Source organism: Nerophis ophidion, linkage group LG13 (assembly GCF_033978795.1).
Source record: "Nerophis ophidion isolate RoL-2023_Sa linkage group LG13, RoL_Noph_v1.0, whole genome shotgun sequence".
Lineage (NCBI taxonomy): Eukaryota > Metazoa > Chordata > Actinopteri > Syngnathiformes > Syngnathidae > Nerophis > Nerophis ophidion.
The window spans coordinates 28,609,440-28,624,997 of NC_084623.1; the positions used below are offsets into that span (position 1 = coordinate 28,609,440).

Genomic DNA, 15,558 nt, shown 5'->3' on the forward strand with positions numbered 1-15,558 from the left:
ACGCATAAAGCTGGCTTTATACGAACCCTGTTTCCATATGAGTTGGGAAATTGTGTTAGAGGTAAATATAAAGGGAATACAATGATTTGCAAATCATTTTCAAACCATATTCAGTTGAATATGCTACAAAGACAACATATTTGATGTTCAAATTGATAAGCATTTTTTTTTTGCAAATAATCATTAACTTTAGAATTTGATGCCAGCAACATGTGACAAAGAAGTTGGGAAAGGTGGCTATAAATACTGATAAAGTTGAGGAATTCCCCTCAAACACTTATTTGGAACATCCCACAGGTGCGCAGGCTGATTGGGAGCTGGTGGGTGCCATGATGGGCTATAAAAACAGCTTCCCAATAAATGCTCAGTTTTTCACAAGAAAGGATGGGGTGAGGTACACCCCTTTGTCCACAATTGCGTGAGCAAATAGTCAAACAGTTTGAAAAAAACGTTTCTCTTTGTGCAATTGCCAGAAATTTAGGGATTTCAACATCTACGGTCCATAATATCATCAAAAGGTTCAGATAATCCGGAGAAATCACTCCACCTAAGCGGCGTGGCCGGAAACCAACATTGAATGACCGTGACCTTCGATCCCTCAGCTGGCACTGTATCAAAAACCGACATCAATCTCTAAAGCATATCACCACATGGGCTCAGGAACGCTTCAGAAAACCACTGTCACTAAATACAGTTCGCCGCTTCATCTGTAAGTGCAAGTTAAAGCTCTACCTTGCAAAGCGAAAGGCATTTATCAACAACATCCAGAAACGCCACCGGCTTCTCTGGGCCCGAGATCATCTAAGATGGACTGGTCCAAGGTGGAAAAGTGTTCTGTAGTCTGACGAGTCCACATTTCAAATTGTTTTTGGAAATGTTCGACATCGTGTCATCTGGACCAAAGGGGAAGCGAACCATTCAGATTGTTATCGACGCAAAGTTCAAAAGCCAGCATCTGTGATGGTATGGGGGTGCATTAGTGCCCAAGGCATGGGTAACTTACACATCTGTGAAGGTACCAATAATGCTGAAAGCTACATACAGGTTTTGAACCAACATATGCTGCCATTTATGCGCTGTCTTTTTCATGGACGCCACTGCTTATTTCAGCAAGACAATGCCAAGCCACATTCAGCACGTGCTACAATGAAAATGCGTGGCGCATTATGAAGCGTAAAATACAACAGCGGAGACCCCGGACTGTTGAATGACTGAAGCTCTACATAAAACAAGAATGGGAAATAATTCCACTTTCAAAGCTTCAACAATTACCTTCCTCAGTTCCCAAACGTTTATTGAGTGTTGTTAAAAGAAAAGGTGATGTAACTCAGTGGTGAACATGCCCTTTCCCAACTACTTTGGCACGTGTTGCAGCCATGAAATTCTTAAGTTAATTATTATTTGCAAAAAAAAAAAAGTTAATGAGTTTAACATCAAATATCTTGTCTTTGTAGTGCATTCAATTGAATATTGTCATGATCCGTTGCCCGGGTCATGGCATGTCATGTTTGGTAATGTTTCTTTTTTAGTCTGTTTCCTGGGTGCACCCTCTTTCCCTGTTTTCTGTTGGTTTCCATGGGAACTGATTTTCTTCACCTGTCTTAATTTAGCAATTAGTGTTCCCACCAGATGTTTAGGTTTTTCACTCCCCTTTATATTGTCCTCTCACCCAGCAGTAGTTGCTTGGTCAATGTTTGCAATAGGCAACATTTACATTTCTCCTGTTTTTTCTCCCCTCTATAGTGATTTGATACACTAGCGTTCCTCGTTTTTCACCCTTGGTGACATTTTGGTTTTGTTTAGCTCCACGCTTACTAGCGTCCGCAGTTTTGTATTTTTGTTCCAGCCTTTAATGTATTAAAAAATTGAATTTTACCTGCACACTAAGGAACACCACAATCACAGCCATGCGCCCTCGAAGACGCAACAGATTGACCCAGCCAGACGAAGTGTTCCTTTCTAACAAGGACAAACAAGATATCCTCCTGGATCTCCCAGCGGACACCCAGTCGTGGGAATATGAAGATGAAGCTGAGCTGTCTGAAGAAGACCTTCCAGCCGATGCCATGGTTGCATGGGGGCAGCTTATGACTTAGTTGACGGAAGCAGAGACCCGCTTCCTATCCCACTCTAAAGCCACCCGGATGTCGTCCACCCCACCTGGTACGCGAAGGCTTGGGCAGCAGGCCAGCTGAGCGCAGGCGCAGAAGGAGTACAATACGGACACTTTGCCCTCAACGTTGACTACCAGGCTCTTCCCTTGCGGCTTCTCCTCCCCTCAGACACCACCAGCAGGCAAGTGTCCAGAAAGGCGCAAGCGGCGCACACGCACAAGGCCAGCTTCCAGGCTTCCTAGGGCCCACAAGGCAAGCTCCCAGGCTTCCTAGGGCCCACCCACCCACCCATGCCCTCTGCTCCCATTGGACTCGCACAACCGCCCCCCCCACCAGATCCATCTAGCATCTGGAATTTACTTCCTGAGGGTGTGTTGATGCCTGCCTCTCTTCCAGCGAGGGCGCTGTTGACTTCGGCCCCACTTCCTGCTCCAGGGCCTCAAAGCAAAGGGGACCAGCCAGAGAATTACAGCGCAGAGTGGATGGACGAATGGTACCGGGAGGGTACTGAAGGAGCTAGAGAGGTAGGAACAGTCCTGTTCAGTTCTGCAGCCACCTACCACTCTGACGCCACCATCAACCCTGGTGGTCCTGCAAACGCCATCTTCTCCACCTCCTGCTCCAGCACTGCAAAGCACACAGGACCCTCCAGAGATGTACAGCGCAGCATGGATGAAGGAGTGGTACCAGAGGGTGCTGAAAGAGCTGGAGAGAGAGGAACTGTCTGGCTCGGTAGTAGGTCCGCATACACCTGCATTGCCTCTGACTCCGCCCACGCTGGCGGAAGAACCGCCTGCCTTGCCTCTGACTCCGCCCACGCAGGCAGAAGAGCTGCCTGCTCCGCCTCTGGCTCCGCCCATGCCGGCAGACGAGCCGCCTGCCTCGCCTCTGGCTCCGCCCACGTCGGCAGACGAGCCGCTTGCTCCGCCCATGCCGACAGATGAGCCGCCTGCTCGCCTCTGGCTCCGCCCACGTCAGCAGACGAGCTGCTTGCTCCGCCCATGCCGACAGGTGAGCCGACAGACGAGCCGCCTGCTCCGCCCACACCAACAGACGAGCCGCTTGCTCCGCCTCTGACTTTGCCCACGGCGCCGACGCCTCCCGCTGCTTCCACGCGCCTCCCGCTTCCACGACGGCAACGCCTCCCGCTGCTTCCACGACGACAATGCCTCCCGCTGCTTCCATGCCTGCCTCGCCTACGACGTGCCCACCTCCACGTGTCCGGCGGGCCGCGCCACGGCGCCGCCCAGCTTCTCGTCTCTAGACTATTCATGGACGCCTTTGACGCCAACAGCACCGACGCCCCAGACCTGGGTGCAGGATTCAAAGACTGCTGAGGTTCTGGCGCCAGTCTCATCCGCCACCTCAACGGCCACAGACAAGCCCGTTCCGAGTTTGCCAGCCTCGACGATTGTGGCGACAATCTACCTGCCGCCGCCACATTGCTTGTCCCCAGTGGCTTCGGGGGCACATGGCCTGGCGGCCCACCGCCAAGTCCTCCCTCCAACCTCCCATGACTTTGGATTTATTCAGTTTTTTTTGAGGGGGCGGGGGAGGGTTTTCTAGTTTGGGACGTCTGGTATCCGTCACATGGGGGGGTTATGTCATGATCCGTTACCCGGGTCGTGGCATGATTTATGTTGGTTATGTTTCTGTTATAGTTTGTTTCCTGGGTGCACCCTCTTACCTTGTTTTCTGTTGGTTTCCATGGGCACTGATTCTCCTTACCTGTCTTAGTTCAGCATTTAGTGTTCCCACCAGGTGTTGAGGTTACTCACTCCCCTTTATATTTTCCTGTCACCCAGCAGTAGTTGCTGAGTCAATGTTTGCAATGTTTACGTTTCCCCTGTTTTTTCTCCTCTCAAAAGTGATTTGATACACTAGCGTTCCTCGTTTTTCACCCTTGGTGACATTTTGGTTTTGTTTAGCTCCACGCTTACTAGTGTCTACAGTTTTGTATTTTTGTTCCTGCCTTTAATTTATTAAAAACTTGAATCTTACCTTCACACTGCGTTGGTAAGGAACACCACAATCACAGCCATGCACCCTCGAAGACGTAACAAATATGGGTTAAAAAGGATTTGCAAATCATTGTATTCCGTTTATATTTACATCTAACACAATTTTTCAACTCATATGGAATCGGGGTTTGTAGTATTGTAGCTTATTTGTGCATCAATATAGTGATATATTACATAATATAGTGATATATTAGATGTAAATTGATGTGTACTTCATACTTAATGTGCATCAAATACAGTGATATATTACATGTACACATTATACTTAATCATTTAAAATTATTTTTAAAAAATCAATAAAGTGATATACAGTATGTACAATGATGTGTACATTATATGTACAAACAGCATTCATTAAGGAGAATATTATTTTAATCATGTGTACCTGTTTTAAGGCACCTACATGCATCGTCTCTCACTGGATAAAATAAAAGAACATCACTCACTTCACTTATAATAATAATAATGGATTAGATTTATATCACACTTTTCTATTACTAGATACTCAAAGCGCGCACAGAGAAGTGGGAACCCATCATTCATTCACACCTGTTGGTGGTAAGCTACATCTGTAGCCACAGCTGCCCTGGGGTGGACTGACAGAAGCGTGGCTGCCAGTTTGTGCCTACGGCCCCTCCGACCACCACCTATTATTCATTCATCATTCATTCACCAGTGTGAGCGGCACCGGAGGCAAGGGTGAAGTGTCCTGCCCAAGGATACAACGGCAGCGATTTGGATATCAATAGGCGGGGAGCGAACCTGCAACCCTCGGGTTTCTGGCACGGCCGCTCTACCCACTACGCCTTGCCGCCCCAACTTCTTGTTCTGTCGTTAAATAAGGTGCAAAACTAAATATCATTGCACATGAATGTCTATTGGCTGCAAAGGAAAGATGATCAAAGTAGGGCTGCACGATTTAGAAAAAAAAAATAATAATAGCAATTTTTCTGTTTGATTCAGACAAATGCATAAAAATGCAAAAATAAGGAAGACGTGTTACTATTGGACAGTCAGTCAACACTTTTTTGTCTCAATGTGCCACACAGAACAATATGCAATCATTTTCTTGACAAAATATTTGGCTTCATGCAGACCGACTCAGCACTTTCAATCAATCAATCAATCAATCAATGATTATTTATATAGCCCTAAATAACTAGTGTCTCAAAGGGCTGCACAAACCACAACACATAAGGGCAAGGAAAACTCACACCCAGTGGGACGTCGGTGACAATGATGACTATGAGAAACCTTGGAGAGGACCGCATATGTGGGCAACACCCCCCCCCCCCCCCGCCCCCCTAGGGGACGGAAAGCAATGGATGTCGAGCGTGTCTAAGATGATACAGTGAAAGTTCTATCCATTGTGGATCCAACACAGCCGCGAGAGTCCAAACAAAGCGGATCCAACACAGCAGCGAGAGTCCCGTTCACAGTGGAGCCAACAGGAAACCATCCCAAGCGGAGGTGGATAAGCACCGCAGAGATGTCCCCAGCCAATACACAGGCGAGCGGTCCATCCTGGGTCCCGACTCTGGACAGCCAGTACTTCATCCATGGCCATCGGACCGGACCCCCTCGGCAAGGGAGAGTGGGACAGAGGAGAAAAAGAAAAGAAAGGGAAGATCAACTGGTCTGAAAAGGGGGTCTATTTAAAGGTTAAAGCAGGGGTAAGGAACCTATGGCTCTAGAGCCAGATGTGGCTCTTTTGATGACTACATCTGGCTCTCAGATGAATCTTAGCTGACAATGCTTAACACGATAAGTAATGAATAATTCCTCTGGTAATCACAGTGTTAAAAATAACGTTCAAATGATAAAACATTCTCATGCATTTTAATCCAACCATCCGTTTACCACCGCACCTGTTCAAGATGTCGCATTAATGGTAAGAAGTATTATATTTATTGTTGGTTAACTTTAGAATAACAATGTTATTAAAAAGAATAAGAGACTTATTATACTCTAAAAATGTTGGTCTTATCTAAAAATTAATGCATTTAGTTGTAGTCAATGTTAAAAGATTTTATGTGGCTCTCATGGAAATACATTTTGAAATATTTGGCTTTCATGGCTCTCTGAGCCAAAAAGGTTCCCGACCCCTGGGTTAGAGTATACAAATGAGTTTTAAGTTGAGACTTAAATGCTTCTACTAAGGTGCCATCTCGAACTGTTACTGGGAGGGCATTCCAGAGTACTGGAGCCCGAACAGAGAACGCTCTATAGCCCAAAGTTTTTTTTTGTGCTTTATCAATCAATCAATCAATCAATCAATGTTTACTTATATAGCCCTAAATCACTAGTTTCTCAAAGGGCTGCACAAACCACAACACAAACCACTACGACATCCTCGGTAGGCCCACATAAGGGCAAGGAAAACTCACACCCAGTGGGACGTCGGTGACAATGATGACTATGAGAACCTTGGAGAGGAGGAAAGCAATGGATGTCGAGCGGGTCTAACATGATACTGTGAAAGTTCAATCCATAATGGATCAACACAGTCGCAAGAGTCCAGTCCAAAGCGGATCCAACACAGCAGCGAGAGTCCCGTTCACAGCGGAGCCAGCAGGAAAACATCCCAAGCGGAGGCGGATCAGCAGCGCAGAGATGTCCCCAGCCGATACACGGGCGAGCAGTACATGGCCACCGAATCGGACCGGACCCCCTCCTCAAGGGAGAGTGGGACATAGGAGAAAAAGAAAAGAAACGGCAGATCAACTGGTCTAAAAATTGAGTTTATTTAAAGGCTAGAGTATACAAATTAGTTTTAAGGTGAGACTTAAATGCTTCTACTGAGGTGGCATCTCGAACTTTTACCGGGAGGGCATTCCAGAGTACTGGAGCCCGAAATGAAAACGCTCAATAGCCCGCAGACTTTTTTTGGGCTTTGGGAATCACTAATAAGCCAGAGTCCTTTGAACGCAGATTTCTTGCCGGGACATATGGTACAATACAATCGGCAAGATAGGAGATGAAAGAAGGCCATTTTAGTAACGCTTTTAATGTGTGACTCAAAGGAGAGAGTTGGGTCGAAGATAAAACAATAGTACAAACAACTTAAATAATAGTACAAAAATTTAATTTCAGCGGGCCGGATGTTAGACAGAGTTTGGGGACCCCTTATCTAGTCCATAGAAAAGCGCTAAATAAATGTAATGTATTAATATATTCCATCAGCTACTGACGTACCACGATGTGACTCACATTTCGACATGTTACCATAGCAACAACTCTGCAAACATTATTAGCTCATTTGACAGTATAATTTTTCCGTTTCCTCTGAGACAAACAGCAAGTTTGCAATAGATGTAAGACTCTTAGGAGCCGCAGAAACACTAGTTGCTAACTTGTTGTTTGCTGGAGCCCTAAATTTATGAAGTAGAGCTCCTGCCTCGGTTAAGCTACTTGTCGGCAGTTAGAAAAAAAAAAAAAAAAAATGAAAAGGGGCGGGCATTATTGGTGACCGGAACCGGAATGCAATGTCGCTTACACACACTATTGAAATGCTCTCACATACACTGGTAAGATGCTCTTACATACACTGGTAAGATGCTGTTATACATATTACTGAAATCCTTCCACACATAGTACTAAAATTGTTGTCTCTCACACGCAAGTGGTGTGTGTGTGTGCGTGAGAGTAAAACATTTTAGTTGTTTATGTGAGAGCATTTTAGTTGTTAATGTGAGAGCATTTTAGTTGTTTATGTGAGAGCATTTCAGTAGTGTATGTAAGAGGTAATTCTGAATAATGTCCCTAACGGCCCCTCATACTTTTGCACCCACATCAGTATATTTACTCAGTGCGCGCACACACACACTTACACACACATACATACACTCACACATGCACGCACAGACACCAGGCATGCTTCTAAAGCTTCTCAGCTTAATGTAGGTCACAGTATGCACACAAAGGTTTCTAGTCCACACACATTCATCTTTATATATCGTTTGTTATCAAAATTATTTTTCATGTGCTCCTGTCTGGCTTGATAGAGTTCTGCTCTTTATACTCCTTATGGACATGTAGAAAAACTATAAACATGTGATATACCCAGTGTTTCCCACAGGTCAGGCATCTATTTGTGGTGGTGTGGTCTGGCGGCGGAGGGAGTGGGGGGTGGGGTAGGGCGGTTTTAAGGGGAGTGGGGCAGCGGCGATGACCAAGAAGAACGCAGAGTTGGAATATAATTACAACACTTTATTTACATATGTATATACATATTTATATAATATTTACATATTTATATAATATGTAACTACAAGCTCCATTCACAGACAGAGTCGCCTTGCTTTTATGAGCTGTCGAGCGAGTCAAAAGCCAGACATTTTTTTTGTTTTTTCTTTATTATTTATTTATGTATTTATTTATCATACTTGTAGCGGCCGTAATTCTTTCGTGGCGGTCCGCCACAAATAAATGAATGTGTGGGAAACCCTGAATATACCAAACTGTAACTGTATGTATGTTTGAAAACAACTATAACCATAACCACCTAAGTCTAAGAGCGTGGACTTTGGAGCAGCTTACTGCGAGGCTCTCGCAGCTCGCTGTGATGAGTGTTTTCCTGGGGTGCAAATCGACTAGGCGTGAAGGTAAAGACATGATTTAATTACTCTATCACATAGCCTGAACTATGGACATAAACAAAACACTTACTGTGGCGTGAAAAAGTCAAAAACACTAGAGCAATGGCGTGAGCACTATGGCATGGACCGCGTAATCATTGGGAGTATCAGGAGTAATGTCGCCAGGCTGACTATCTGGTAACTACAGGCTTAAATAGTTGTGTCATGATTGACAACAGGTGCGAGTGTCCGAACACCAGCAGCAGGTGAAAATCATGCCACCATGAAAACCAAAACAAACAAGATTGTATCAAAAAACAGGAACTAATAGAGTCCAAAAACCACATGAACATAACCAAACAAAACATGACCACAGAACAGGACACATCCAGGTAAAAGCATAAAAATAGAGGAGCTTATTTACACACATTCTTCTATAAATATCTTTGCTCCCTCTCTGCTCTCTTTGCAGTTTCTTCCTGTACAGACTGATGTCACCAAATTGTCGTAGTAAGTTTAACAATACACTTTGGCTATATGAATCTGTTTTACTGCCTCTTAATATCAATCAATCCATCCATTTTATACCCCTTGTCCCTTTTGGGGTCACGGGGGAGGCTGGAGCCTTTCTCAGCTGCATTTGGAAAGCGGGGTACACCCTGGACAAGTCTCCACCTCATCACAGGGCCAACCCAGATAGACAGATAACATTCACACACGAGGGCCAATTAAGTGTTGCCAATCAAGCTGTCTGCAGGTGTATGCCTTTGGAGGTGGGAGGAAGCTGGAGTACCCGCAGGGAACCCACGCAGTCACTGGTAGATCATGCAAACTCCACACAGAAAGATGACACAACTATGACACAAAAGTCTAAAATCTACCGGACATAACGACCTAAATTAAATTAACACCAGACACCAGGTAAAGTATGAAAAAATGCCCCCCCTTCCCTCAATAAAGAAAATGAAAAAATGCTAAGAGTGCAAATTAGTTCCTCTAGTTCAACAGGAATGTATAAGGAAACTACCCGGTTCAAACACAGAAACAACAGTATATTATTCACCCAGAATGATTACTTAGTAATAACTAAACTAAATTTACCGGTCGATCTACGTTCCCATCCTCACCTATGGTCATGAGCTTTGGGTCATGACCGAAAGGATAAGATCACGGGTACAAGCGGCCGAAATGAGTTTCCTCCGCCGTGTGGCGGGGCTCTCCCTTAGAGATAGGGTGAGAAGCTCTGCCATCCGGGAGGAACTCAAAGTGAAGCCGCTGCTCCTTCACATCGAGAGGAGCCAGATGAGGTGGTTCGGGCATCTGCTCAGGATGCCACCCGAACGCCTCCCTAGGGAGGTGTTTAGGGCACGTCCAACCGGTAGGAGGCCACGGGGAAGACCCAGGACACGTTGGGAAGACTATGTCTCCCGGCTGGCCTGGGAACGCCTCGGGATCCCCCGGGAAGAGCTAGACGAAGTGGCTGGGGAGAGGGAAGTCTGGGTTTCTCTGCTTAGGCTGTTGCCCCCGCGACCCGACCTCGGATAAGCGGAAGAAAATGGATGGATGGATGGATAACTAAACTAAAACTGGCATTCAAATACACCCTGCGTTGCAGGCCTGTATCGATGCTTGTGTACGGTGAGACCAAAAACGTATCAGTCGCTTCTATCTTTGAGCAAAATAAAACAAAGAAAGGTACCTTGTGTCAGTGTATTAATTCAATAAGATTACATGTCTTGTCCAGCTCCGTGATATCCTTGTGTTCTCCCGACAAAGATTGCTCCCAGTTTTCAGTGTGACTTCAATGGCGGAGCAGGCGCGCGGTACCACCTGGTCCAAAACCTCTCTTCTCCATCTCCCAAGTAGCCAGAGGTACCTTGAGTGTCGGGGGCCCTCAGAGTGCTATCTGATGTCCGTCTGTCTCATTGTCCAGTGCTGTAACTATCTGTCTCATTGTCCAGTGCTGCAAGCTCTGTGATTCCGCGTTGTTGGAGAAAACCCAGCGTACAGTCTTTTAGCAAGGTTGGTTTTGTACAAACTCAATAAGCTAGTAAAAAGCAGCGAAAGCACAGTCTACAGCTCTGCATTGGAACTACTGTCTTTTAACACTAATCACACACAAACACACACACACACACGCACGCACGTACGCACGCGCACACACACACACACACACACACACACACACACACACACACAATGGCTTTTCCTTGTGACAAACCATGGCACACAACCACAAAACTTGGCTGAAAGTTATAAAACAAAGAACTTTCGCTATCGCTGTGTCTCGAGCATCACTCTTGTTTCTTTTTTGCCTACACGAGGTCCCATGTCCCATACCAGGACCGAGAAATTATCAGAAAAAACACTTCTCCACAAATATCATATTTTAAATAAAACAAATGTGTATTTTTTACTCTGTATCTATGTTTTTAATCCTTTTTAATTAATCAATAAATAAAACAACATTTACTATCAGTTTAACTAAGTGTTCAACTTCAGCCTAAACCCTTTCGGTCTGCAACATTTTTGATTTATGAATGTATAATTGTTTGTTTATGTAAAAGTGTTTATTTATTTTGTTAACCACTGACCGAAGAAATAAAACTTAGATGGGACCAATCCAAGGCTAAGCTAGATCTGACCAATCTAAGTCTAAGACCAGATCTGACCATTCGAAGTGTAAAACTGGATCCGACCAATCTAAGTTTATGATCATGAATAAATGAAGCCGACTTGGATGTGAGGCTAAACTTCTTCTAAGACAAACTAAACAGTTCAATTGCAAGCTAATGAATGCACTGAGAACCTATTAATACAAACCCTGTTTCCATATGAGTTGGGAAATTGTGTTAGATGTAAATATAAACAGAATACAATGATTTGCAAATCCTTTTCAAACCATATTCAATTAAATGCACTACAACAACAATATATTTTTATGTTCAAATTCATAAACTTTTTTTTTTTTTTGCAAATAATAATTAACTTAGAATTTCATGGCTGCAACACGTGCCAAAGTAGTTGGGAAAGGGCATGTTCACCACTGTGTTACATCACCTTTTCTTTTAACAACACTCAATAAACGTTTGGGAACTGAGGAAACTAATTGTTGAAGTTATGAAAGGGGAATTCTTTCCCATTCTTGTTTTATGTAGAGCTTCAGTCGTTCAACAGTCCGGGGTCTGCGCTGTCGTATTTTACGTTTCATAATGCGCCACACATTTTCGATGGGAGACAGGTCTGGACTGCAGGCGGGCCAGGAAAGTACCCTCACTCTTTTTTTTACGAAGCCATGCTGTTGTAACACGTGCTGAGTGTGGCTTGGCATTGTCTTGCTGATATAAGCAGGGGCATCCATGAAAAAGATGCCGCTTAGTAAGCAGCATATGTTGTTCCAAAACCTATATGTACCCTTCAGCATTAATGGTGCCTTCACAGATGTGTAAGTTACCCATGCCTTGGCCACTAATGCACCCCTATACCATCACAAATGCTGGCTTTTGAACTTTGCGTCGATAACAGTCTGGATGGTCCGCTTCCCCTGTGGTCCGAATGACACGATGTCGAATATATCCAAAAACAATTTGAAATGTGGACTTGTCAGACCACAGAACATTTTTCCACTTTGCATCAGTCTATCTTAGATGGTCTAGGGCCGAGAGAAGCCAGGGGGGTTCTGAATGTTGTTGATAAATGGCTTTCGCTTTGCATAGTAGAGCTTTAACTTGCACTTACAGATGTAGCAACGAACTGTATTTAGGGACATTGGTTTTCTGAAGTGAAAAGTTAAGTACCAATGGTCGTCACACACACACTAGGTGTGACGAAATTTGCCCTCTCCATTTGGGAGTTGAGGGGAGCAGTGGGCAACAGCGGTGCCGCGACCGTAAATCATTATGTTGATTTAACCCCCCATTCCAACCTTTGATGCTGAGTGCCAAGCAGGGAGGTAATGAGTCCCTTTTTTATAGTCTTTAGTATGACTCGGCCGGGGTTTGAACTCACAACCTACCGATCTCAGGGCGGAAACTCTAACCACTAGACCACTGATTAGGTCAAGTCAAGAAGTGTTCCTGTGCCCATGTGGTGATATCCTTTAGAGATTGATGTCGGTTTTTGATACAGTGCCGTCTGAGGGATGGAAGGTCATTGTCATTCATTGTTGGTTTCCGGCCATGCCGCTTAGCATATTCAACTGAACATGGGTTGTAAATGATTTGCAAATCAATGTATTCCGTTTATATTTACATGTAACACAATTTCCCAACTCATATGGAAACGTCTCTTAATAAAGACTCTTTTTATCGGCTTTTGACATGGTTTCCAAGTATCATTTCTTGCAGCAAGATGTGTAAACATAGAGTTTTTAGGCAGCACATCCACCAGTGTGCCAACAGTGGCACCTATTAAATAGGATGCCACCAAGGAAGGCTGCAGCCCCCAAACCCCACCCTTCACACATGTTCAGAATCCTGTGGGCGAGAGATAGGGCTGAGAAGCAGAGAGAGAGAGCAGTGAGGTGGAAACATGGTTAAGCACGAGAGACTAAAATAGAGCAATAGAGCAGTCAATTAGGCGGAGACGAAAACTCCTTGACGGAGGCTGTGAATGTTCCTTTTCTTCACAGTGTGTGGATGTGAGAATCTCATGGATCTTCTCCTTGTTTTGTGATGCGGGAATCCACGCGGGCCTGTGACACTGGAAGGATGGATCCAGCAGCACTGACCCGGATTGTGGTTGCTGCGATGTGGACGTGCCTCACCGAGCATTCCTCTGCTGACATCCATCTGCACTAGCAAGGTAAGGATGGCACACATGAGCTCTGATTAGTATTGCAGCAGGAAGGATGTTGTATATTTGTTATTAAAAAAATGAAATACAATTAATGAGCTTAGAAAGTAAGCTAAGCACACCCCAAAGACACGAATCAATTATTTATGTCCCTTTTGCTCCTTTAAACCTTTTAGCTTTTCTTCACACTTGATTCACCTGAATCAAGGAGCAGTTTGGAAAAATTCCCATATTGTATGACATTTTTATCTTTAGTTCTTGTCCTGAAGCATTTCCTCACTAAAGGTCTCACAGTTTGACCAGAGGTCACACAGAGGTCATAAAATTGCACATTTTAATTAGAAATATTGGAACTGTTTTTACAGCACTTTCACTTCTTTTTTTATTATTGTTTTCAAAATGCATATATCTTTTCCTGTAAATGTCTATTCCTAAATAAACAGGAAATGCTTTTTATGATGGATGATCACGTATACCTCAAAGTAAATATCTCTTAGTTACTGAATACTAAAAAGTATTGCAATAAAAGTCTGATGCAGTCGTCCCTCGTTTATCGTGGTTGGTAGTGGACATGACCGAAATAGACACATGTTCGCAAATTAAAATGATTATTTAAAGGGGCATTATGATTTTATTCTCCATTTAAACACTTCCCTGTAGTCTACGTACCATTAAATGCTGGTGCTTTTATCCAAATGTTGCATAGATTTAGGTTTACAGACCATTTTCAAGCTACTTTCTGACTGCCTCCCCAGGATTCGCATTTTTGCGGGCCGTCTTATTTACATGCCAAAGTCCTTCTCCAAGCCAAGGCCGAGCCCTTCGACTATATCTCCACCCCATCAGCCATGATGTCTCGCAAATCTTTTTGGATGAACCAAACTCATTGATGGAGATATCCTCGATGTAATTAAGGCAAAATATGTCACAAAGGTCTCGATTTCAAAACATCTCGTTTTGAAGAAGGCAAGATTGTTTTATAAATATCGCCGTCGTGCCTCCATGGTTCGATTTCAAATGTTAGGGACTATTAGGGATCCTAAATACACAAAAACAGGTACCAACAGATAAGAACATTTGGTTTTGCATAAAAGGACCCTTTTAATAAAGCAAATACTTTCATAAGTAGAGCAAACACAGTTTTGGATCTTCCAAATAAGTTTTGAAATATAATTAGAGCAATCTAAAAATGGAATAACACCTATATATTCACCACTCGTTTCGCCCAATATAATAGTCTTGAAAGTATTCTACTGTAGATTAAAGTACTCATTTGTAGCCTGGAGGATCCTCCAAGTGTCTTTGCTATGGTTGTCACCCCCTCACTATACCACCACTATACTTCGACCAAATACTTCCGTGAAGTCTATCAAAAATTTATTCTGCCAAAAACTGGTAATTTTGAGATTTTCTCTGTGAAGATTGAGTAGCACAAGGATTGAGAGCATGTTGTTCACAAGGCATTCCTTAACCCGGAAATGTAAATCGTGCTAGGACAAAATTTGTTGATCGTCATTACATTACACTAATAGCAAATAAGACATATAACTCAAAATAAGATGTCATGATCCATTGCCCGGGTCATATGTTTAGTTTGGTATATCCCGAGTTGTTATCTATTTCTGTTTCAGCACCTTTGTTAGTTTTCTTCATTGGCATTGGTACTGATTTTCTTCATCTGCCTCTGATTAGGGATCAAGACGCTCACCTGCTCTCGGTCACTAATCAGAGAGCTATTTATTCCTGCCTCGTGCCACACTCTGTCTGGGCAGTCTTGCTTGCTTCATGCGACAGTTTGCATTTGGTTACTCCTACTTGTTACTCGCCTCCTGCTCGTTCTTGTGTTAAGCTCTGCCAGTTTCCCGTACCACCGTACATTTTTGTGTTATTGACCTTGCTTATTATAAATAAATAGGCATCTTACCGGCACGCGCCTTCCTGCCGTCCTTTCTGCATCTTCGGGACACGACCACCAACCATGCGACCCAGACGAGACATTCACTTATTATTATCCCAGCTGCATTCGGGCGGAAGGGGGGTACATCCTGGACA

The 15,558-nt window shown here is 44.0% G+C and overlaps 1 protein-coding gene across 6 annotated transcripts in view; it reads left to right on the forward strand.

Moving 5' to 3' along the window:
• The first annotated feature begins 13,222 nt into the window (after window positions 1-13,222).
• LOC133564415 (uncharacterized) overlaps window positions 13,223-15,558 on the forward strand; it is a 211,266-nt gene continuing 208,930 nt past the window's right edge. For all 6 annotated transcript variants that reach the window (XM_061918734.1, XM_061918735.1, XM_061918732.1 and 3 more), the window contains exon 1: window positions 13,223-13,515. The gene's annotated coding sequence lies outside the window, so the exon portion shown is untranslated. The remainder of the gene's footprint in view (window positions 13,516-15,558) is intronic.